Raw genomic sequence first — 24,338 nt, forward strand, 5'->3', positions numbered from 1 at the left:
GCCCCTGCTACCCACATGGGAGACCTGAAGCTCCTGGCTCCTGGCTTCAGCCTGGCCCAGCCCTGGTCATTGCAGCCATCTGTGGAATCAACCAATGGATGAAAGATCTTTCTCTTTTTCTTTCTCTCTCTGTTACCTTTTAAAATAAATAAATACATCTTTTTTAAAAGATCACACATAATCTGTATATGGTATGGCTTTTAAAAGAGGATTACTTATACACTTCAAAAAATGTCCTCTGCTATCCCTACTACAGAACACCCAGTGAAGTGGGTTCCGTGTAGTTCCTACTCATGTCTACAAGCCCAGAAGGTAGGGGTAGGGGCGACTTTCTAGAAAGCCAAGACACATTAACCTCATGTACTCCAAGATCATCAGAGACTCACTTGAGATTTAAAATGAAAAAAAAAAATTACTCTACCACTTTTGAGGACAAGTTGTTGCTGGGCAGAGGCAGGTAAGGGGGAAGGCAGTGGTGCAGAGCAAAAAGACAGATTAACTAGAAAGTACTCTCTTTGGGAAAAAAATAATCCTATCTGACTTGAAAGAGAATTTCAGGAGCTTTTTCTTTGAGCTTGGTGAGCTTTTGACCTTTTCATAAAATTTACATAATTGAGCATGACGGGAAACCCCTAGTTGTCTAGAACAATGTAGGCAACTAAAAATTGACCTTGCAGAAAGGCGGAGAGGTTTGTACCCACCAGATATTTGGTGATGCTATCATCAGTTTCACAAGGGACAAAATGGAGAGCTCTATGCCTTTTTATAAGTGGGGACCCCTAAAGAGATCCAATAATAGAACCCAGAGATTTGCCTGGACAAAGAGAACGTGATCTTCCTTCTTTTACCCTGTGGCCAGGCTGGAGCTCTACCAGCTGCAGAAACGAGGGACAAGTGGCTTCCAGAGGAGAGAGCGACCATTAACCCAAGACATGGATCCCTATCCTTGGCAAAGCCCACCCATGCAGCACAGAGTGTCTCTCAAATCTCCAAAACACAAAGGCACTACCACCTCTCTGAGTCTGGCAAACCTTGGAATAAGATACTTTACCAGGCACATAAAATATAAATGGATTCCACCATCATTTTGAGGATGGCAAAGGAAGGAATGAGCAAGCACTGTATTTTTACTATATACCATGAATTGTCTAGATGGCTCTATGAATATCTCATCATCATGGAATAGCACTATGCTAGGGTTTGGGTGTGTCCCCTACGATTCATGTGTTGGAAATTTAATCCCCAAAGTCACATTAATGGTATTTGGAGATGCGGCCTTTGGGAAGGAATTAGGATTAAATAAGGTCATGAGGCCATAATCAGCCCTTAAGGCATGTGAATCCGGCTGAAATGCCCATGAGAGTATTTCAGGCATGGAAAGCCAAGACACTCTGGGGGAAAAAAAACCTAAATGAAAGATCTCCACGAGTGAGATCCCAGTGGAAAGAATGGGTCATCAAAGAAGGAGGTACCTTTCTCTGAAGGGAGGAGAGAACTTCCACATTGACCATGGCCTTGTCTAAAAATGATCAGAGTCAGTGAACTCAGGGGGCTTCCATAGCCTTGGCAACTCATGACAAGAGCCTAGGGTGATTACTGATGCCATAAACAAGAGTGTCAATTTGTTAATTCAACAACAGGAGTCACTGTGCACTTACTCCTCATGTAGGATCTTTGTCCTTAGTGTGCTGTACATTGAGATCTAATGCTATAACTAGTACTCAAACAGTATTTTTCACTTTATGTTTCTGTGTGGGAGCAAACTGTTCAAATCTTTACTTAATGTATGCTCAACTGATCTTCTGTATATAAAGAGAATCGAAAATGAATCTTGATATGAATGGAAGGGGAGAGGGAGTGGATAAGGGGAGGGTTGCGGGTTGGAGGGACGTTATGGGGGGGAAGCCATTGTAATCAATATTCTGTACTTTGGAAATTTATATTCATTAAATAAAAGTTAAAAAAAAAAAAAAGAAAGAGAAAAAAGGTCATGAGGCCGGCGCCGCAGCTCACTAGGCTAATCCTCCGCCTTGCGGCACCAGCACACCGGGTTCTAGTCCCGGTTGGGGCGCCGGATTCTGTCCCGGTTGCCCCTCTTCCAGGCCAGCTCTCTGCTGTGGCCAGGGAGTGCAGTGGAGGATGGCCCAAGTACTTGGGCCCTGCACCCCATGGGAGACCAGGATAAGTACCTGGATCCTGGCTTCGGATCAGCGCGGTGCGCCAACCATAGCACGCCGGCCGTGGCAGCCATTGGAGGGTGAACCAACGGCAAAAAGGAAGACCTTTCTCTCTCTGTCTCTCTCTCTCACTGTCCACTCTGCCTGTCAAAAAAAAAAAAGAAGTCATGAAGGTGAGATCTCTGACAGGATTAGTGGCTTTCTAGGAGAGATCCAGGCTGATGAGCTTGCGTGGTTTCACTAGCTGATGCCCCTCTACCATGTTACCATGTAGCAAACAAGCCCTCACTAGATTTTCCAGCTTGCAGAACCATGAGCTAAATAAGCCACTATTATTCATAAATTGCCTAGTCTGTAGTAGCACCAGAAAGGGACTAAGACACCCTGTGATCAGGGAATAGAATTCTCATTTTACAGATGAGGAAAATGAGTCCTAGAGGGGACTCAATGCTGAACTGTAAATGACAGAACACGAAGTATCCGACACAGTATTCAAAGCCAGGATCCTAGGCTCCTGTTCTGGTTGTATCATGCTACCTTGTACTTTCAATTATAGAACTAACAATCATAAATAATAAGGCTTCTAAGTAATGATTTTAAACAAGGTACCAAACTTGTGTCATAAAAAACTTCAACATGCCTCCTCCACTGCACTTATTGTCTACGCCATTAACAGCAAATACGTTCCCACTGAAGCAATCAGCCAGGACAAGATACTTATTCCCTCTTAATATTCTGTATAGCAAACTGGTTGTACTGTCAGAGGTGGGAAAGGGGAGCACAGCCCTGCTTCTCAGTAACTGGAACTGGCTCATCTGGTATAGAAAGTCGAATATACTGTGCCTCAAATAAATACATAGGGGAATGTTGTCAAGAGTCCATGGAAACTGCCAAAGATTTTACTTCTTCATTTAAAAATCATCTTACCAGGTCTGTGATTTCAACCTTTCAAAAGAAAAAGCTGTTTCAGACAAATTTACAGCATTCAACGCTTTCTGCCATATGTAGAACTAATCTGACTCCAAGTCAAGTCTGCAAAACTGTTTTTTATACACAATTCTTTTTAAAATCTTACCAAAATTTATAATGCCATATGTCTAAATCAATGCGTTAATGTATTGCAATATGCATATGAAGCAAGGCAAGAACGAAGAAAATGCCAAAGATTGAGCATTTCCTCCTGCTCTGCACCTCTTTGGTAAAGATCTTAGCAAGCAGGGTCAGGGACTGAAGGGCCTGATTAGAAAGGCCATGACCAGGAAAACAATGAACAGCTGAGTTCCATTAGTATTTTCCAATAAAATGCTCTAGAAGAGTTTGGTTTTGTTTTTTGTTTTTTGTTTTGTTTTTGTTTTGTTTTTGTTTTTGTTTTTGTTTTTGACAGGCACAGTGGACAGTGAGCGAGAGAGAAAGAAAGGTCTTCCTTTTTCCGTTGGTTCACCCTCCAAATGGCTGCTACAGCCAGGGTGCTGCGCCAATCTGAAGCCAGGAGCCAGGTGCTTCCTCCTGGTCTCCCATGCGGGTGCAGGGCCCAAGCACTTGGGCCATCCTCCACTGCCTTCCTGGGCCACAGCAGAGAGCTGGTCTGGAAGAGGAGCAACTGGGACAGAACTGGCGCCCCGACCGGGACTAGAACCCAGAGTACTGGCGCTGCGGGTGGAGGATTAGCCTAGTGAGCCGCGGTGCCAGCCTAGAATAGTTTCTGAAGTTGCTCTGAAAATTGGAAGAAATTCTGAAATAATGAAAACCAGAGAAAACAGAGACAGGGCCAAGTCTATCTCCACCATCACCAAAAGCCCTGTTTAATATGAAAGAAGGCCCTTTATATGACTTTTTCATAATATTTTCCATTATTTGCCAAATATGCCTGTGAAGGCAGATCATCATCACTGTCCTTGATTGGAATTAAAATCCCTTCCAATTTAAAGTGAATTCCTGTTATGCCAAACATACCCTATGCTAAACTCTAACTCTGACATTTTCTATTTTATTTCATCCTGTTATCTTGTGTCCAACCTTCTCATGGCCAACTCTCCTAACCAATGGCTACAGATCTAGTATTTGAATCCAAGTCTAACTCTCACTCGCTTGTCACATTTCTTTGATATCTCCATGCAGGTAACAAAAATGTTGACCCAAGGATCCAGATAAGATCTTACTTCCAAGCAGGAACTCATCTGACAGGGAAAGGATCGACAGCAGAGTATATTTACCCATTACCAAAGCTCCCTCTGGCTCTGAGTACAGGTTCTCAAATGGTGAACAAATAGCTTACATGTCTCAGTATCTGCCCCACAGATATGAGACTTATCAAAAATGTATCTCCTATTAAAATCTCAATTTGCAAGAGCTTCCTACCCTCTAAATTTATGACTCCACTAGAAGAAAATGAGTGCACCTTTTATTTCTAATTTGCCAGAATCTCTTCTCCCATTTATTTATATGAGAGACAGGCAGCTCTCTCACATCCCCTGGTTCACTTCTCAAATGCCCATAACATCTAGGGCTGGGCCAGCTGAGGCCATGAGCCAGGAACTCAAACCAAACCTCCCACATGAGTGACAGGGATATAGGTACTTAAATCATCACCTGCTGCCTCTGAAGGTGTGCATTAGTAGGAAGCTGGAACTGTGAGAAGAGTGGAGACTCAAATCCAGACACTCTGATATGGGCTGCAGGCACATTAAGTAGCAATTTTAGCCACTCAGTCTTCTTTTCCCATTTTTAAAAAAATCTGTGTATCTATTCATTACAATTAATGTAAAAATATATGTAAACCCTTCCTAGAGAAAATGGTATCCTGAGATTAAATTATGTGCCAGCCACTGGACATTAAAAATACAGACTGTAAAAAAACAAAAGCAAAAACAAACAAACAAAAATGTAGACTGCAATAGTGCATGGGTGACTCCACCTGGAGAACATCCTGCTGGGCTCGCCCTTGCCACCTTGTCCAATATTTTAGGAGCATCAGTACTGCACTCTTAGAATTCTCTTCCACATCCACAACTCCCCTCCAGGTCTCCTTCACCACTGTGTCCTCCTCTATCTCCTCCCACCCATCCCTAGTTCCCATTTCTCCATCTTGGAGATTATATTTCCTCCCTTCAGCCACAGTCAGCTCATTGATATTGGATACCACTAGCATCATCCTCCCAACTCACATTTCCAACTGACTGTGGCAGAGTCACCCATCTTTCAATTGGTAAAAGGATCTTCATTTAATATAATCAGACCCAGACACTAACTCCAGCACTAACTCCCCATCTACATAAGGATTAAACTGATCAACAATCAGAGTGTTTCTATGTCTTCCTGTGTCTGTGCTTCTATGTTCTCTCAAATTTCTTTCATAGCAATTAATGTAGAACAGTCTTTAGATCTCAGTCATGCACATGTCTATAACCTCCATTAGGTGACAGGCAGAGAAGAAAGGATAAGCAAGACAGCAGCTGAGGTTTAAAGTTTTTTCTCTTTGGTCCAGTATAACTTCACACAGTCTTGGATTCTTCATCTGTGAAATAGATATAAGATGCCCCTTACAGAGATGCTATGAAGACAATATGAAAAGTAACTTGGACACAGGAGGAGCTCAACATGTGACACTACCAGAAACAGTATGCACGTTTGCTCTGAATCCTAAGAGTAGAAACGGAATGGTCACAGCCAGGCCTCTGTTATAACAGCACAGATTTAACACTTGCATAGCGATTTACTAAGGGTGCAGCACATCTCCCTGAAATGAAAACTGAAATACTTTATATTAGAACAAGAGAACAATTACAAGTCACTGCTCAGATTGTTTTGCTTTTTCTTCTCTTCCAGTAAAGTATATCTTCACGGATCCTCCAAAGAAACACCATAAACAAAATAACATTCCTTGTGACCATTTGCTCCAGTGAAGCCACCGGCACTTCAGTAGCTTTAGCAGAAATGTGAGAAAGTGGCAGCACTACAATATGCTTTTAAGAATTAAACGACATTTCCTTTTTAAAATATTTTTTTATTTTTACATTTTTTTCTAAGGTGAACAAATTTCATGTATTTCATATGTACAGATTTAAGAACATAATAATACTTCCCACTCTACCCTCCCTCTCATCCATGCTCCCATTCCCGCCTTCTTCCTTTCCAATTCCTTCCTTTATTTTTTATAATGATCTACACTCAGTCAATTCTATACCCATAAGAATAACTCTACACTAAGTGAAGAATTCAACAAAGAGTAAGAAAAAAACATTGTTCCTCAACAGTAGAGACAAGAGCTATAAACAATCATCAAATCTCAAAATGTCAAATTTTACTTATATACATTCTTTTCGGTACTCTATTAGTTACCATAGATCAAGGAAATATATGGTAGTTGTCTTTTTTGGGACTGGCTCATTTCACTAAGTATAATGGTTTCCAGTTGCATCCATTGTGTTGCAAAACACAGGGTTTCAATCCTTTTTATAGCAGAGTAGTATTCCATACTATATGTATACACAATTTCCTTACTCAGTCATCAGCTGATGGACATCTAGTTGATTCTATATCTTAGCTATTGTGAACTGAACTACATACAGTACAGTACAGATAATTCTTTCAGAAACTTATTTGGGTAAATTCCCAGGAGTGGGACTTCTGGATCATATGACAGATCTAGTTTCAGCTTTCTGAGGTATCTCCATACTGTCTTCTACAATGGGTACACTAATTTACATTCCCACCAACAGTGGATGAGGGTACCTTTTTCTCCATATCCTCGCCAGCATTTATGGTTTGTTGATTTCTATATGGAACCCATTCTAACTGGGGTGAGGTGAAACCTTATGGTGGTTTTGATCTGCATTTCCCTGATGGCTAGTGATCCCAAGCATTTTTCATGTATATGTTGACCATTTGAGAACTTCCTCTTTTAAAAAATGCCAGTTTAAGTCCTTTGCCCATTTCTTAACTGGATTGTTTTGTTGTTGTTGAGTTTCTTGAGCTCTTTAAAGATTCTGGATATTAATCTTTCATCAGTTGCATAGTTTGCAAATATTTCTCCCATTCTGTCAGTTGCCTCTTCACTTTGCTGAGTGTCTCTTTTGAAATGCAAAAGCTTCTTGGGTTGATGTAATTCATTTGCCAATTTTATCTTTGATTTCCTGTGCTTCTGGGGTCTTTTCCAAGAAGTCTTTTCCTATGCCAATGTCTTGCAGGGCTTCCCCCAAAGTTCTCCTCTAGTATTTTGATGGTATCTTGTCATAGTTAGATCCTTGATTCATTTTGAGTTGATTTTTGTATAAGGTATAAGGGTGTTGCTTCATACTTATGCACACAGAGTTCCAATTTTCTCAGCACCATTTGTTCAAGAGACTGTCTTTTATCCAGGGATTAATTTTAGCTCCTTTGTCAAAAATTAGTTGGTTATAGATGCTGGGATTGATTTCTGGAGTTTCTGTTCCATTCCATTGTTCTACACATCAATTTTTTTCACTGGTACTAGACTGTTTTGATTACAACTGCCATTAGAATGTCTTGAAATATGATATTGTAATGCCTCCAGCTTTGTTTTTGGGTGTTTAAGATTGTTTTAGTTGGGGCCAGTGCTGTGCTGTAATGGATAAAGCAGCCTCCTGTAGTGCTCGCATCCCTTATGGGCATCGGTTCGAGTCCCGGCTGCTCCACTTCAGATCCAGCTCTCTGCTGTGGCCTGGGGAAGCAGTACAAGATGGTCCAAGTCCTCGGGCCCTTGCACCCACGTGAGAGACCTGGAAGCTTCTGGCTCATGGCTTTGGATTGGCACAGCTCCAGCCATTGCAGCCATCTGAGGAGTGAACCAGCAGATGGAAGATCTTTCTCTCTCTCTGCCTCCCTTTCTCTATATATATCTCTTTCAAGTAAATAAATAAATCTTTTTTTAAAAAAAGATTGCTTTAGCTACTCAGGGTTTCTTTTGTGTCCATATGAATTTTAGCATTCTTTTTCCTAGATCTGAGAAGAATGTCATTGGTATTTTGATTGGAATTGCATTGACTCTGTCAATTGCTTTCAGTACTATGGACTTTTGAAGATATTAATTCTTCTAATCCATAAACATGGAAGATTTTTCCATTTTTGTGTGTCGTCTTCTATTTCTTCCTTTAATTTTATAGTTTTCATCATAGAGATCGTTCACCTCCTTGGTTAAATTTATTCAAGGTAATTAAATTTTTGTGAATCTATTGTGAATGGGACTGATCTTACACGTTCTTTTTCAGCCATGGTTTTAAATGGCATTTTCTAAGCCGGGGTGTTGGGACTGAATGTCCCCTTGAGTTCCCATGTATTTATTTAACTTACTTCAGAAGCAGAGAGATGGTTACAGACAGGCAGTCAGAAAATGCTCCCATCAAGTGGCTCACTCTCCAAATGCCCTAAATGGCTAGCACTGTGCTGGGGCCAATGCCAGGAGCCAGAGCTCAATCCAGGTTTCCCACATGAGTGATAGGAACCAATTACTGAGCCATCCCTGCTGCATTCCAGTCTTTGAGGGGAAGCTGGAACTGGGAGTTAGAGCCAGGACTCAAACCCAGGCTCTCCAATAAGGGTGTCGGAATCTTAAAGGTTAAGCCAAATCCCTGCACTCTCGTTTATGTTTTTGTTCCTTTGGCATCATGGCAGTGTTCTGGGATGGGTTTTAACTTAAATCCCTAATCAGAAGTTTTTATTAAAAAGCTCACAAAGCTCTTTTTCTGACAATTTTTAAATTCTACCTCTGCCTACTACAAGTAGAGTCATTCCTCGGGTTTGTTGGAGGGTTAGTTCCAGGAGCCCCTGCAGTTACCAACATTTGCAGATGCTCATAATATACAGTATTTGTGTATAATCTATACAACCATCCTGTATACTTAAAGCTATCTCTAGATTACTTGTTTGTTTGTTTGTTTTTTTTATTTATTCATTTGAGAGGCAGAGTTACAGAGAGAGGGAGAGACACAGAGAGGTCTTCCATCCATTGGTTCACTCCTCAAATGACCACAATGGCTGGAACTGGGCCAATCTGATGCCAAGAGCCAGGAGCTTCTGGGTCTCCCAAGTGGGTGCAGGGGCTCAATCACTTGGGCCACCCTCCACTGCTTTCTCAGGCCATCAGCAGTGAGCTGGATCAGAAGAGAACCGATGTCTATATGGGATGCCGGCGCCACAGGCAGAGAGGCTTAACCCACAGCACCAGCCCCTAGATTACTTGTAATACTAATACAGTGTAAATGCTGTGTAATAAAGCTGCTACAGTATATTGTCAGGGGACTAAAGATGAGAAAGTTTGTACATGTTCAGCACAGGTGAAATTTTTTTCTAATATTTTCAACCTGCATTTGGTTCATAGAACCTGTGAATACGAGGGCAAACTGTACTCAAATAATTTTTTTCTATACATTTTAGCCTCTTGCGAGGAAAAAGATTAAACCAGAAACATATGAAGTTTTGAACCATAACAGCCATTATGGAAAGCAGTGTGGAGTTTCCTCAAAAATTAGAAATAGAAGAACCACATGAGCCAGTAACCACCATGGGTATATATCCCAAGGAAAGGAAACGAGTTGAGGGAACAGACACCTGTACACCCACGTTTACTGTAGCACTATTCACAACAGCCACGATACAGAATGAACCAAAGTGTACACTGACAGATGAGTAGATAAACAAAATGTGGTTCCATATACACAGTGGAATACTACTCAAGCATAAAAAGAGTAAAATCCTGTCATTTGCAGCAGCATGGATGACCCTGAAGGACATTACAGTAAGTGAAATAAGTCAGGCCCAGGGACTATTACTGCATGTTTTCACTTATATGTGAAAGCTTCAAAAGTTGATCTCATAGAAGTAGAGAGTAGAATAGTGATGACCAGAGGCTGGAAAGGGCAGAAGGGAGGAAGGAATGGGAGAGACAATGGTTAATGGGTACAGAAGTGCAGTTGGATAGAGGAATACTTACAACATTCTATACCACAGTGGGGTAACTGATGGAAAATAATTAATTATATATCTCAAAATAGCTAGTAGACAGGATTTAGAATGCTCCTAACACACACACACACACAAATCATAAATACTTGAGGTGGTAGATATGCTAATTGCCCTCATCTGATCAATACATGTATTGAAATATCACACTGTAAAATTATTGTTTCAAATAAAAATTTAAAATATTTTTTAAAACAGAAGCCTTGAACTATAAATCCTTTTGCTCCACCAGATTTAAAAATTCTATTGTGGAGCACTTCCTGGTTTTTCATTTTCTCTGAGTTGTAGGAGAGACCTTGGAAACCTCAGAAACAAACTTGGACCTGTATTGAAGAACAGACAAAGCATTTACTAGAGATGCTAATTCTGAAATCAGAAAACTCCTGATCACTCTTTTAATGATGGATATACTTGTTCACATTAGTATTTTATTAGAGAATCACAGCTTGGAATTGGGTGAGACCTCAGTCGTCATGGATAGCACACTGGCCAAACACAATCAAATGTAGCTTAACTATTTTAAAGTGGCCCTTACAGTTTTTAAAATTAAGGACTTCCCATGAAAAATGCAAAGCTTCTGTTTTCCTTGAAAATCTGGCACGATTCAAAGCTTGGGCAGCAACAATCAACTCCAATAGAGAATGTTTGATAGAGGTTTGCCTGTCCAGAGGCCACATTCCATAACCCTCCCTCTCACTTGTCTCCCATCAGGCCTGCTACACTCTATCCCACCTGTTGGATCCTTGCCCACACCTGAAATGCAGACACCTTAAAGAAAAAAAAAGGGGGGGGGGGATAGAACCTGGACCCAGAAAGAGCTTCCCTATCCACTGGCTCCATGCTCTTCCACCAGGTTTGTATCATAGACCCTGCAGCTTTAAATTGAAGGTAATTTCTAGACCTCACAAGATTGTTAGGAGGATTTTAAAAAGTCCATGGAAAGTGCTTTGTGAACCATAATGTAAAGTGTTGTCATCATTATCTGTCTCCCAGCCTTCTGTGAGTTGGATAAATCCTCATGTCTACCTTAAATGTCATTTGACTTTCTTATTCCTTTCCATTATTACACTTTGTATGACATAGTTTAAAAATATAAATGATATTAATTTGATATATGTCCTTTCTCATTCAACAACAGTAGAAAAGACGAACAAATAACAACAGAAAATAATGTGAATTGTTGAATGCTAGTAGTTCCTTACACGGTCATTTCTGTCTGTGGTGAAGGTATGAAATTGGTGCAAAGTGTAATTACTGGCTTGCTGATGCCTTCACGTGCTAGTTTATAAGTTCACCCACAAGGCACTTGGAGCCTCAAAACAAAACTGACAGTCCAGGTATCAGGTGCTCCCGTGGAACTGAAACCCTGACCTCTTTCAAGAGTCTCGTCTATGTTCCTGGAAAGGAGCCAGTCTATGAAAAAAAAAATCTACAGTTTAACATGAGCTCTAAAACCTTAGACTCTGGAGTAGTAACCTATGGCACGTATTTTGCATCTATCAACAAATGAATATTGACATATCTTCCAAAAGTCGATGAAAGACTTGAAAGAACACAGAATCTTTCCAGAAACAGGCAGAGGTGGGTGCAGAAAACTGCACATAAATAATTATGCCATGGATATAGAAATGTTAGCAAAGCTCTATGTCATGGATGCTATCTTGTTATGCTACGAATGGACACATATGTATTTCTGTTCTGGTCACTTTACAACATATTATTCTGGTGTGGGGAATCACAAACCACTTTCTGCTTTTAATGCTAAGGATGTCATGCCTAACTAGACATGGAAATCGAGAGGAAGAAGGGACTTCAATCGCAATCAAGTCAAGTCTTGATATCACCAAAATGGGAGTAATTTATGATTCAAGACACAATCCATTGAGCAAAATCATCTGACAAATCCTTTTAAAAGCCACATAGGGCAATTACAGCTTTTCCTGAAGTTTAATGAAACCTGCACACAGATGAACGAATGCCAAATTACTACAAAGTCCTCAGTGTACATTTTATTACAAAAAAAAATCAAACAAACAACAGCATCATTTAAGAAATCAGTTCTTTCAATAGACGTCCCAAGGCTGATGTTTAAGCCAGTCTCCTTGGCAACCGAGGAACACTGTACATACCTGGGCCGGGGGTGAGGGGAGGAAGGGGGAGCAACTCTGGGGTTAGTAGCAGAAGTAACCAGAGTAGTAACTGCTCCCTCTAGACGACGCTGCTTGAGGCTGCCTACCCCTGAAATTTCAACTCCGGGTCTCGCCCCCCACCCCGGGAGCACCAGCAGCCTCCCACCCTCTCCCCTGGGTCTGCAGACACCAAACCCGGACAGGTTACAACGAGACAGACTGGCTTACCCGCTAGGGTGAGCGATCTGCTGGGTTATGTACCGGAGGCGGCAGCGCGGGCACCGGGCTCTCCCTGTTGCACAATGGCTCTGCTTGCTCCTCACGGTGCTGAGGTTAAGGGAAACCGCAGTAGCTTCGCCCTGCCGGTTTAGGGATGCAGTAGTGGCGAGGGAGCGCGCGCGCCTGCGCGCCCCCGGACTCCCGGGCGGATACTGTGGTCCCTAGTAAATAGAAAGCAGCAGCCCGCGCGGCAGGTGGCTCGGCCGGCTCGCTCGGCCCCAGGCAGCCGGCTGCAGCCTCCAGACGCACCTTTAGGGCCCCCCGGGCGGGTTCGGACGCCCCAGCGGCTCCGCCCACTCCCGCCTCACGCGAGCCCGCGCGCAGCCCCCCGCCCCTTCCCTCTCCGCGGGTAGTCGGCGCGCGCGCTCCCCTCCCCGCTCCGCCCCCGCCCCCGCCGCTGGCGAGCCGCGCGCGTGCCCGCTCTCCCCGGAAGTCCCGCTCCTCCGCGCAGCCCCCCTTCCCTCCCTGGCACCTGCGCTGCCGGCCGGTGGGTCACGTGCACAGCCTGCAGCCGCAGCTGTCCGCCCTGCTGCGACGCTTGAGACCCTGGAGCCTCGCCCCCACTCTTTTTCCAGGTCTGGAGAGCAACCTGCGCAACCTGACACAGTGTCCAGTGTGTTGCCCCAGGGCGCGCTGGCCCTCTGTCCTCCCTGATCCTGCCTACTTATAAAGTTCAAGGCGCCGCTGCTACTCCTAGCGACCCTTCTTCCGGTAATATAGTTTATGGTTATCTTCGAGAACGGATTCACGGTAACTTTCAGAAGTGACAGGGGACCAACATGCCAGAAGTGGACAGAAGTCCTGAACCTGGGAAATGAAAGGATATGTTGTCACAGCTGATTCCAGGCAGACAAGGCCCAGAGCAACACCTTTAAATTCCAGGGCTTGGCATGCTGTTGTGCACTTGCCGGCTCATTCACGTCAAACTTGTGTGAAACACTTAAGCACAGCAATAATTGTTACAGGTATTTCACCTTAGAATTGAAAACCTTGGTCCCATGTGGAATTATACCGCCCGAATCAGCAGAACTGAATGTGAAATTGGAGTCAGCTGTATTTTGTAGAAGGCCTGGGTTTAGCCTACTGCAAAGATAGAATTTCACAGAATGTTAAGTCCTGTCTCTTGCAGGTTTGTATCCTCCCACACACAATAGAAGAGGAACAGTGCCCTCATCTATTTTGAGGTGTCCTTAACATTCTCATTAGTCTCAAGTCAATGGTTTAGCAATTGTGTTCCTCTTTTAGACCCACAATCTGTTTGCTACCCCTAGGGCATGTCTGGCTGGCTTCCAGCGCTTGGATCCTGTGGTCTCGATAGTTGGAATTCAGGATGCTGAGTTCCAAAAGTAAGGAAAGTCTTGGTCACCAAGACAGATAAAGAGGAAAGAACGAAAAACAGCTGACTGAAAACATTAGCTGCTGTGTCAATTTCTAGAATTTTTCTGGAGCAGTTTGATTCTTTTCATTCAGTGTGGCTTGATAACAGATCAAATTTGAAAGTACAATTTGAATCCCAGATACCGAAAAGGAGTGGTGCAGATCAATAAAACACCTCTTTTAAGGTTCAAAAGTTGATTGTCATCGAAGTTGCTGCACTAAGAATCTGAAACTCATCTGTATTGGTTGACTGATCTGTTGGTTCAGAATAAATAAATACAATTAAACAGTGAAGAATATAACTGTGTTTGTATGGAAATCTTCCCACCACCAGCTCATGGGGGCGGGGGGGAATCCTTGGCCTTAGCACGATGTCTGTCACATAGTAGATGCTCAATGAATACTGCTTACTGACATATGGCTATTAAGAACTAATTAAGAAAATGTTTGTTAAATAATTAATTCAGAGAGGGCAAATTTTTCCTAAAAGACTCAAGTATTTTCTTAAGAGTAGTGGGTTTGGGACTGGCACTGTGGTGCAGCAGGTTAAAGCCCTGGCCTGTGGCACTGTCATCTCACATAGGCACTGGTTCAAGTCCTGGCTGCTCCACTTCTGATCCAGCTCTATGCTATGGCCTAGGAAAGCAGTGGAAGATGGCCCAAGTGCTTGGGCCCCTGCACCCCCATGGGAGACCTGGAGGAAGCTCCTGGCTCCAGGGTTCAGATGAGCTCAGCTCTGGCTGTTGTGGTCATTTGGGGAGTGAACCAGCAGATGGAAGACCTCTTTCTGTGTCTCTTTCTCTGGCTCTATGTCTTTCTGTAACTCAAAAAATCTTTAAAAAACAAGTGGGTTTTTATTTCTTTTTTTTTTTTTTACTTGAAAAGCAAGGAGACAGAGAAAGACATCTTTTATTCAGTGATTTACTCCCCAAATGCCCTCAACAGCCAGGATGGAACTAGGCCAAAGCTAGAAACCCAAAACTCAATCCAGTCTCCCACATGGGTGGTAGGAACCCACGTACTTGAGCCATCATTGCTGCCTTCCAGGATGTGCGTTAGCAAGTAGCTGGATGGGAAGCAGAGGCAGCACTAAAACGCAGGCACTCTTATAGACACAGGCACCCTAAGATGTGGCTTAACAGCTTTGCTCAGCTCCTGCACCAAGTAGTGTTTTATTTATTTAAAATAATTAGTAGTTTGTTAGATAACCACCAAAACTCAACACAAGGATATTTTCCAGTTCATTCTGTTACTAGAAGAGAAAATAAATTTTAGGCACTAGCCCTTCTCGGGTATCCTTATATCTGGTTTTCCAGTTTCTTAAAAAAAAAAAAAAAAGCTTAAAACAATGCTTCCTAAAAGCTGCCTTTTTTTTCTTTTTTTTTTTTTTTAAAGATTTGTGCATTTATTTGAAAGTCAGAGTTGTACAGAGAAGGAGAGGCAGAGAGAGAGAGAGAGGTCTTCCATCTGTTGGTTCACTCCCCAATTGGCTGAAATGGCCGGAGCTGCACTGATTCGAAGTCGGGAGCCAGGAGCTTCCTCTGGGTCTCCCATGTGAGTGCAGGAGCCCAAGGACTTGGGCCATCTTCTACTGTTTTCCCAGGCTATGGCAGAGAGCTAGATCAGAAGTGGAGCAGCTGGGACTAAAACCAGCACCCATATGGGATGCCAACACTGCAGGAGGCGGCTTTACCCACTATGCCACAGCGCCAGCCCCAAACTGCCCTTTTCTCTTAGCTTTTAGAATGTGTTAGGCAATGCAGTCCATGTAGGGCTTTTAGTTAGTGTCCCTCTTTCAATCTAGTGATGTGATGAGAGATGAGCTGAAAAAGAAAAATGAAGCTTGTGTCCTCCGACTGCAAACATTAGAAAACTTATTCTATCCAGTTTAGGCAAAAAGGAGTTTCATAGAAGGGTATCAGGAGCTCTGAGAACTGATGGGAAGCCTCCCAGAGTAGGGAGCTGGCAGGAGGTAGAGCAACCCTAGAGGACACAGAAGCAGTGATGACAGAATAATCAGGGCAGGCATGTTGTGTCTAGGAGTCTCCAGCTGGAAGGGGTGAAGCCCAATCTATGGCTCTTTATACTGCAAATTCATGTCCCAGCTTCCAGGTGTCCTAACTTGGAACAGTGGCTTTTCCCTCAGTTAAGGTGGGGTAGCATCCATTCATCAAAGCCCCATCGGGTTTAAGAAAGCAAAGTGGACGGTGGGTGGCACAAAGTAGCATAATTCATCGGAGGAAATATGGTGCCAGGCCAAATGAGCTGGGGAAACACTGAAAAATGGATCCTTGTCACACTGGTGTATTAAAGACTCTGAAATCTTATACTGAAGAAATCTCCTTCAATTCCTAAGTATTCTGGAGTCTGGTTGAGTATGGGACCCCTCGCTACCCCAGCCCCCCAGCTTACCTCTGTACTCCTCGGGAAAGCACGAATTGTTGCACCGTTCCTTTCCCATCTATCGTCAGCTTGTCCATGAACCAAGATGTAAGAGCATAGCATAAAGCTAATGTTATCATAAGCTTTTCCACAATTTTAACAGCTGTGTGAGAAGCAGAGTTGGAACTGTCTTCAGACAGATTAGATCTCAATCGAAGATGACATCACGAAAGAGAGCTATGTCACAGTTCCTTATTCAACTCAGTGATTACCTGTCATAGCTGCCTCCTCCCATAGCAAGTGAGGAAGCAAGTGTCATTTTTAATGCCAGTGTCATGGTTTTCAGTCACAAATCAGTAGTGACATGAAGGAGTCACTGAGTCATATTTCTAATTACCACACTTCCAGGGAGAAGAGATCAATATTTATTATGCCAAAACCAAAATTGATTTGCCATGGTATTTTCTAGTTTTGAAGTGAAAAATACAAAATAACTCCAACACTTCAATGTGTTCAATTACCTGTTAAGTGTACTTTGTAGCTAAGTCTTCCTATTCTTCAGGGGCTAGTATCACTCAAAACCAGTTGTGCCAGAGGAAAATTGTTACTATTAAAATGCCTGATGTTTGCATTTTTCTGCCACTTTCTGTGGGACAAAATTCTGTTACTGTTTTCAGTCTTATTCAATGTAATCAACTAGACACATGATGGGAGTTTAGTAAAGATCTATTATACTGAATAAAAAATAGTGCCTGTCCACAAGACAGAATAGTTTAATCACCTTACTAAATTGAAACAGATAAATTTGGAATGGATTCCTCCAAAATATGGAGACCAATTTAAAGATAAATTGCTGTATGATTATTCAGAGTGCAAAGATGTAAAAAGATTGCAAAATCTGGTGTTAGAGAGAATGTTGGTAAATAGGAACATATGAAAGCACAAATGGATACAAGACCAAACATTTTGTAGAACAACTTGTCAATATTTTCATTGGTTACTATGGCTTTTGACTCAGCAACTTCCCTTCCAAGAATTTATCCTGACTACCACAAACAAAAACGCAGTGATGTATGCGAAAGAACACTCGTGATGGCTTTGTAATATCCAAGGTGAGGGGAAGAGAGAGGGAGGGAGATAGTGAAAATACAGACCCATCATTTGAGGACCAAAGTATAAGAATATGAAGTAGCCATTTTAAAAATAGAAATCTGGAACAGGCATGTACCCTTGTGGTAAATTCACTCCACCCCATGTTTCAGGGCCTGAGTTTGATTACTCTCCCTGGCTCCTGATTGCAGCCCCCTACCATTGCAGTTGATGGGAGGCAGCAGTGATGTCTCAGACAATTGGCTTCTTATCACCCACGTAGGAGATCTGGCTCTCAGCTTTAGCCCCCAACCCAGTCATTTTGGGCATTTGGGGAAATGAATAAGTAGCTCAGAGTCCCTCTGCTTCTCAAATAAACAAACAAATAGAGATCTTCTTACACTGATGTTAAAGATACATCACTCTGAGAAAAAGCAAGTTGAAGATCATTTGTGTATTAAGATCACTTTGTGTAACAGTGTGTGTTTTTCCATTTTATTGGCTCATTAGCAAAGGGGTGGATCTCAAGCTAGCTCCACCCAGTCCCACATACATAATGCCTGTTACTCCACTATTACGGACATACTGATTCACTGTGTGACCTAGTGTCTCACCTACGCCCTAAGTCATCCAAAAGGTCAGGATGGACCCTCTTAGGACACACATGAAATCCTTTCTTGCTGGGTGTTGGGAGCTGGTGGACTCACTGGAAAGGAAGACTGACATGCTCTGTATCACAGATATCAGTTGTGTTGGACTCAAATGAATGAAGATTCAGTGTTGATCAATGCAGGGGTGACCATTCTGAAAGTGGAGGAGAGTAGTGCCTCTGATGTCAACTCTGCACCCATCCATGGATTCTTTTTGACCAGTCCCTTGCCCTTACCCAAGGACCATGCTTCATTATCAAGTTGTCACTGTCTTCCCGTCATTCCAATCTAAGGAACCCCATCTAGTCTTACCAGGTAACAAGCTTCATTCTTCCCCATTGCCTCCAAAACTCTGTCTTTCCTCTGAGGCCTGGGCTTTTGAAGTTCATAAATAAACCAAAAAGCAAATAGAGTTTGTTTTCACAAACTGTCATCTCTAATGTCATCCTCCATTGAGGCAAGTTTTGTAATATGTCTTCCACTAGAACTAAAATGGTTAGCAGGTATATCTAGAAATATCCTAGATAAGAAAATATTTTCTCTGAGAAAGAAGATGACATGGATCTTATCTTTTTCATTTTATGCCTTTCTTTACTCTTAACAATTTTTAAGAAGTAGGTATTTATTTATTTTCAATCTATGAGAGAGAAGGGGTATGTGTGTGTGTGTGAGAGAGAGAGAGAGAGAGAGAGAGAGATCTTCCTCTGCTGTTTCATTCTCCAAATGCCCTCAACATTTAGGGCTGGGCCAGGCTGAAGCTAGGAGCATGGTACCCAGTCTGGAACTCTCACATTGAGTTTTAGGGAGCCAGGATCTTCAATCATCACCTACTACCTCACAGGATACATTAGCAGGAAGCTGGATCAGAAGCAGAGCCAGGAATTGAACCAGGCACTCCAACATGGGATACAGGTGTCTGAAGCATCATCTTAACCAGCAAGTCAAATGCTCAATCTGTTTGCAATTTTTATAATAAGCTTGAATGACATTTGTAACATTAAAATGATCTAATGAACAAAAGTACTTTTTAGAATCATCCTAAAGAAATCAGTGTTATAACACTTTTAGTTGCATTACTGCAAGATATTAAGCATCATAGGAAGAAAAATTATTCAAAACATTTTAGGAGTCCTTAAAATAATCTGGCCACATTGTTGACTACAGAACTATCTTGTTGTGTGCCTGGTACAGGTGGAAAACTAACAAACAAATGAAATACATGTAAGGAGATCATATATTTCCAACACTTGGTCAACGTAGCTGCGAGATAAATGTCTGGAGTCATAATTCCATACCCTTTCCTGAATCTCTGCCTTTCTCTTTAACCACAGTGACGAATGAGTCAAAATATTTTTTTTACCAGTCTCCTATATCAGACACGGTTCTTTGCCTTCTGTTTTATACAACAGAAATTGATTCTGATAACTTAAATTTGGAGATACTTATTTGAAAGATACTGGTGACATAGAATTGAAGGTCTGGAAGGAAAAACCTAAATATCCAAAATTTTAGTGGGACCTGGAATCCAAATAACTTCACTCTATTCAAGATTCAGATTCCCAGGAAAGTCTAATTGGCTCTGTCCAGATTATGAGCCCATTACTGTACTAAGAAGGGGAAGTGAGGGAGGACAAGATCATGTGGAATGAGGAATGAGTGGTTCCAAAAAATAATGGTAAAATTTTTTAATTTAAAGGGCCAAGAAATGCTGCGTAAGCAAAATAGTAACTATTCATTATCTCCATCTTCTAATGGGAGACTTAATAGAAGAGATGTATAATTTTCCTTTTTACAAAAAAAAAGTGCTTACTTGAAGGAGGGAGGGAGGGAGAGATGGAAGGAGAGAGAGAGAGAGAGAGAGAGAGAGAGAGAGAGAGAGAGAAACTCAACTGCTGATTCACTCCACAAATGCGCACAAGGGTGAGTGAACTGGGACTGCGCCAAGTTAAAGCAAGGAGCTGGGAACTCCATCCAGATCTCCCACGTGGGTGGCTGGGATCCAATTCTTTGAGGTATCAGTACTGCCTCTCAAGGTCCACAATAGCAAGAAGGTGGAATCAGGAGCTAGACCTTGGTATCAAGTCCAAGAACCTCCTCCAATATGGGACTTACTCCAATGCTAGGCCAAATGCTCATCTCTGTTATTTTCTTTCAATACTTCCTTTTATTATCTCCTCTGCTGTTCCATTACTCCTTTAAAATATATTTAATATAACCTACTGAATATAAAGACATCTCATGGACTCTATTCTGAAAAATTTCTTTCTTGTGTTTTAGGCCACTGATCATGGAATTTAAATGGAACACTTAATGATACATCAAAATTGTAGTGTCTAATTTTAGAACTACCTGTGTGGGATCAATTTTCACAAAAAAATCACTGCTATTTTACTGCAGTATAAGGTAGATTAATGTCCCTGGAGCTTCTAAATTCTAATCCACAGTAGTAATGTATGAATTTAGGCATGGAATTAAGAAAAAAAGACTTGTTCACTTCATTCATCAAAATCATCCATTCATTCACATTTAAGTAACACTTCCCAGGCCTCCTCCTGAGGATAAAATTAGGTCAGAATATCTGTCAAAAATAACACAAAAATAATTCCTTAGCTTCAACTGGTCTGCTAACAGAAGCCGGCAGCCTCGGCTTTCCCAAATTTTATTCCAAGTTTTCTTAAAGTTTTCAATGAACTCTGATGATTCACCTGAAGCATCCTTGGCAGCACAAGGAATGGTCCTTTTGCTGTAGATACCACAAACGAACCTCCACAACCTGCCTTGTACATCACCTCTCCTCTCTCTCTCTCTCTGTTCCTACTCAGCAGCTGTCAAGGGAGGGGGATCTTGTTCCTTAGGGGACAATGTCTAAGTCATTAATGTGTTGCCTAGCTGGACAGGGCAGGTGGTACTGGCATCTAGAGGGTATATCAAGGATGCTGCTAAATACCTGCAATGTACAGGACAGCTCCTTGCAACAAAGTGTTATCTGATCCCTGCTTTCAATTCTATGACTAAGAATCCTTCTCTAGACATAGACCTGAGCTTCAGAGAGGTGGCCTAGAGGAGAACTTGAGTAACAGAGAGGTTCTATCCTTGAAAATCATCAGCCTCTGACTATTTTAAGACAAAACATGCACTTCATCTCTGTTTTCCCTTAGGATGAGGTTTTTCTCTCAGAAGTCTCCTAAGCTCATCACAGGAGTTGGTGGCATGCAGGGCCATATCCAGCACAGGCAGGCCTGAATACCAGAGGGGATCCCTGGATGCTCCTGCTTGGGCCTGAGCAACATTAAAGATAGCATTGCCTCCTTTAAGGATGCTGTAATGATCACAGAGGGATTGCACAAGCAATGGTGCCTCCCTCATGGCTGTTGTTTTTTGTTTCCAGCAGTTCACCCTGGTATCATCTTTCTTCTGTTAACAGATTCCACTACCCTGATTTGGGGCAGGGAGCGCAGGCAACACATAACTCAGGGAAGCCAGACAAAGACCTTCTTCAGGATATTTTTCTTTTTTACTCAAGCTGATCAAAAATAATTTTCTTTCTGGTTGGAAGGCTAGAAAGTACAGACACTTTTCAACTTACACTAGGGATACATCCAATAAATCCACAAATAAATTGAAAATAAAATAAGTAAAAAAATGAATGTAATTTACTAAACACATAGCTTAGCAATACAGCATGCTAGTATCAATTATTTGCGCTGGTGAGCATGTGTCCACAGGGAGCGATGATTCATTGCCTCTGTCCAGCATCACAAAAGCATCACGCTGCATATCAGTAGCATGGAGAAAGACTAACATTCAAATTATAAGCACAAGTTCTCCTTAATGTATGTCACTTTCCACAACATTGTAAAGTAGAAGGATCATCTCATAAGTTTTCAGTCTGTCTGTGCTGTGGGTATACATCTCTAGGAGCAACTGTCTTAACACAGTGAGATTATCACAGAGCAAGGAGAGAAGGGGAAGTGAAAGAGATCAAGCAATACAGTGCTAGTGTCCTAGGTTATCCTAAATCTAGCTCCATCCCCAGATGATGATGGGTAAAATAAATTTATCATTCCCTCTTTGAGGTCAGTAATTTGTTTTATTTTATTTTTTTTTTTTTGACAGGCAGAGTGGACAGTGAGAGAGAGAGACAGAGAGAAAGGTCTTCCTTTTGCCGTTGGTTCACCCTCCAATGGCCGCCGCGGCCGGCGCACCGCGCTGATCCGATGGCAGGAGCCAGGAGCCAGGTGCTTTTCCTGGTCTCCCATGGGGTGCAGGGCCCAAGCACCTGGGCCATCCTCCACTGCACTCCCTGGCCACAGCAGAGGGCTGGCCTGGAAGAGGGGCAACCGGGACAGAATCCGGCGCCCCGACCGGGACTAGAACCCGGTGTGCCGGCGCCGCTAGGCGGAGGATTAGCCTAGTGAGCCGCGGCGCCGACCATTAATTTGTTTTAGATCATTTCCAATGTAAGACTCTTGGCTAATACACCAGTCATCATATATATATGAAGATATATATATATGTGTGTGTGTGTGTGTGTGTGCGTGTGTATATATCAGTCTTCTTCACAATTTAATAAGGCAGTATGAAACAACACATGAAAAGTGCTTATATGAGTTGTACATGGTGTTCTCTTAAGGTTTTGAGTATGGTTTTGATTCTAGAAAGGGTTCATTCATAGCAATTCATTTAATTGTACAATTATGTTTATGCATTTTCCTCTAGGTTGATTTTGTATTATATAGGTTAGAAGTCCAGCCTGGTCTCTGTGGGCTAACATAAAGTCGATAGGACTGAGTTCCTTTGTGGAACCTCTAGGAGACAATCTGCTTCTGCACCTCTCTGCTGACTTCTAGAGATGTCTTCTGCAGTCTGCTGCTCATGAGCGCTGTTAATGTCAGCTTTCCATCACTATAACAAAATACCTGAGGGAAGACTACATTTATAAGGAAAGACATTTATTTCAACTCATGGTTCTGGAAGTTCAGAATTCATGATTAGGTGGCCCCATTGGTTTGGCTTCTGGTCAGGATGGCACATGACAGTGGGGAGTGGTGGAGTGTTGTGCAGTGGAAGATCTCGTAGGGACCAGGTAGCAGAGAGAGAGAGAGAGTGGATGAAGACAGGCAAAGAATTAAGGTGGAATCCAGTTCATAATGTTGCATGAGAAAAGCCCCTGGAGCACCTGGAGGGGTAGTCTAAAAAGCAGGTGGCTCTCATGCCTAGGTAGCTGAGTGACAGATTCAGGAATCAGTAAAGTAAGGGTGGAAATTGAATCTAGCAGGAAGATGAGACAGGGAGTGATGTAGAGCGAGTACAGTCAAAAGCCTGAGACAAAGCATGAAGGAAATCTATATCTAACGTGCAAATGGAAGAGTGGAAGCCACAGGGAATTGAATGATAGGTCTTGGAGATATATGGGGAAAGAACACTTCAAAAATAAGGCTACAAGCAATAGAATCAAGTATTTCTTGAATGGCCAAGTAAGATGGCAAAAGAGTTTTGACTGGAGTTAGTGGTTTGGAGCTCCGTGATGTGATTAGCTGTATGCTCACTGCAGTAGTAGAGTTTCTGCTTGCCAAGTGTTAGTAGTGATTGGGAGACAAGGAAGAGAAAAAAGGAATATAGACAACTCTGTCAAGAAACTTAACTTTAAAAGGAGAATAGATACCAGACAGAAGATAGAGGAAACAGCAATGAGGTTGTTTATTTGTTTTCAAATTGTTGGAGCCCTGGCTACATTTAAATGCTGGTGAGAAAAGAAAAAAATATTTTGGAGTTAAGAGAGTTCAGAGTAGACAGTTGATGGAGGATCATTGTGAATCCAGAGAGTTCAGATCAGTGAGAACCACAGGGAGAAGTTGAAAGCAGTAGAGCTACTCCAGGTCCCCAAGGAAGTAGGAAGGGTCAAGTTGAAGGGTCAAGTTGGACCCTTGCTTTACTTGAGACTTTTATGCTAAATCATTTACCTCGCTGGGCACAGAATTATTTTTCTTTACAAGAAACACCAAGATCATCTATCAAGAAAGTGGAAGATATAAGAAACTCCTTGCAATTCGGGGTCAATAAGCATATGGGTTTGGTGTAAATAAGCTGTCTCTGGCTGGAAAAGCAAGTATGTCAGCCTGGAGTCAGGCAGCATGAACAAGTTCTCTGCTGAAGCCGTCCTTGTGGCATGAAACAGCTGTCTGGGAACACCCCTGCTGGGAGGGATGGCTGATGGAGCAAGAGCTGCGCTGCTACAGGGCAGTGATTTTTAGCCAGGAGGCTCATGACTCAGTGCT

The 24,338-nt window shown here is 42.3% G+C and overlaps 1 protein-coding gene across 2 annotated transcripts in view; it reads right to left on the reverse strand.

Moving 5' to 3' along the window:
• KLHL32 (kelch like family member 32) overlaps window positions 1–12,917 on the reverse strand; it is a 251,473-nt gene extending 238,556 nt beyond the window's left edge. Inside the window, exon 1 of one of the 2 annotated variants that reach the window (XM_008263237.5) lies at window positions 12,512–12,917. The gene's annotated coding sequence lies outside the window, so the exon portion shown is untranslated. The remainder of the gene's footprint in view (window positions 1–12,511) is intronic. The other variant, XM_051855442.3, reaches the window with a different exon arrangement.
• Between the last annotated feature and the right edge of the window lie 11,421 nt (window positions 12,918–24,338).

This window comes from Oryctolagus cuniculus, chromosome 5, assembly GCF_051225735.1.
Source record: "Oryctolagus cuniculus isolate XC-2025 breed Fujian yellow rabbit chromosome 5, ASM5122573v1, whole genome shotgun sequence".
Lineage (NCBI taxonomy): Eukaryota > Metazoa > Chordata > Mammalia > Lagomorpha > Leporidae > Oryctolagus > Oryctolagus cuniculus.